A 2,139-nucleotide genomic window follows, 5' to 3' on the forward strand; every position below is an offset into this window, starting at 1 on the left:
ATAAAGGTGTTTTATAATCTCGTAAGAGATGCAATAAGTTTAATAAAATATTAATAATTAAATTAAATAACTTAGAAATTTGAAATAATAAAATTTTATACATTAAGGTAAACAAATATAATACTTTCAATAGACTTTTTGGGCATGTTCGAAAAATAAATATACAGTTAAAAGGTCAAATAAATAATTTAATAAGATATATAATCAACGGCTTACAAATTAAGTAATTTAGCGACTAGCTAATATTAAGGGAGTTTTTATAATCTCAGTAAGGTATACAATTTTTGTAATAAATATTAATTATATATAAAAGAAACAATTTAAGAATTTGTAAATAAAAAAATATACATTAAGGTAAACATCTTAATACTTTTTAATAGACTTGCCTAGCATGTTCCAAAATAAAAATACAGTTAGAAATTTAGTTTGGCCAAATGAGTAGTTTGGACTTTCGGCCTAGCTTATTAACCTAGCAAGGTTGTTGTATATATATATATATATATATATATATATATATATATAATATATCTATATATATATGTTTGTTACGTTCCATGTAGTCCACATATTATTTACCGTAGTACCCTAGACCACATATGTTCTGCAATGTATAATGGTATAAAAACATTGCAAAATGTATGAAACTTGTTATTTTGTGAAATACATTCTATAAAATATCACTATTTCTGAAAATATTGAAAATCATTATTTTCGACAAGTAGAACACATATGTTCTGTAATATGTAAATATGTTCTGCAAACTTAACATGTTTTGTAGAAGAATATGTTTTTCACTATTTAACTTGTAGAATGTTTAAGATTGTCAAAATTTTTAACAAAATAATGATGTTTATAGAACATGATTTGCAAAATAACACATTTTGCAATATTTTTTATACCATTATATAGTTGCAGAACATATGTGGACTACGGTACTACGGTAAATATGTGGACTACATGAAACTTGTTCATAATACATCTGGAGCAAAGAGCCACTGCTCCTAAATTATCTCTTCTCATTTCCAGTATTATATCTCTCATTGCTAAATTTATCTCTACAAATCATGACCTCTCTTAGCAATCTCCCTGAGCATCTCGTAGGGGAGCAGATATTCACCCGTCTTCCGATGAAAGACCTAATGGTCCTCACCGGCATCTGCAAGTCATGTCTTGCGTTAATCTTTCTCTCCCTTTTGTGGAATCCCATCTCTCCTCTTATCAACTAAACCCAGATACAGTTGCACCAACTTTCTTCCCTGTCCCTGTTACATGAGAAGGCCCGACTTAGGTAGCTTCCGAATCAGAACGCGGTCATTCCAACAGCATGGGATTTCTTGTTGATCTCTTGTTTTTATGTATAGTGATCATTTGCTATCTGGTGTTGATGTGGAATTCAGATGTATGGTACTTTGTTTATTGTTGATGTGGAAGTTCTTATATTTACTGTGTACTATAAAATTTTAGTGATACTTACTATCTATGGTATAAATTGATTAATTGATATTCTTATTTTTAGGGTGAAATAATAAATTGTAATCATTGTTGACATTCCAATTCCTATTTCAAATTTTGAAATTCATAAAGAAGTTCCCAACATACATAATTCGACAAGATAATGATTTGTTGGTAATGGGTAAAAATTAGTACTTGACCATGTAACTAAACTAAACAAGTTTTTCCTATTATAAACAAATTGCAACAAAACCGGATTTTAAAGACATTTCTTACGAAAGAAAAGTTTGCACACCAACTTTATGATGAAAAGCACACATAAAGCATGTGAAATGACTTTGTGTTGTATATACTATTTTAAGTGCTAGCATTTTGACGCAAACAAATAAAATAAATTTTTTGATTTGTCGTCATTCTTTGAAGGGTCAAATAAATAATTTAACAGGATTTGTTTTTAAAATGCTATATATTTGGAGCAAAGAACCACCGCCAGAAAAATATATCTTCATTCCGAGTATTAGATCACGCCATAACCACAATAAAAGTAATTAAAGCGACATTAAAATTTAATATTAATATAGAAAATATAAATTAATAATAAATGCTATCACTAAATTTTTTGGTCTATGACCATTCATTAAAGGGTTAAATAAATAATTTAATAAAATATGTGTTGAAAACGCTTTA

This window comes from Daucus carota, chromosome 1 (assembly GCF_001625215.2).
Source record: "Daucus carota subsp. sativus chromosome 1, DH1 v3.0, whole genome shotgun sequence".
Taxonomy (NCBI): domain Eukaryota; kingdom Viridiplantae; phylum Streptophyta; class Magnoliopsida; order Apiales; family Apiaceae; genus Daucus; species Daucus carota.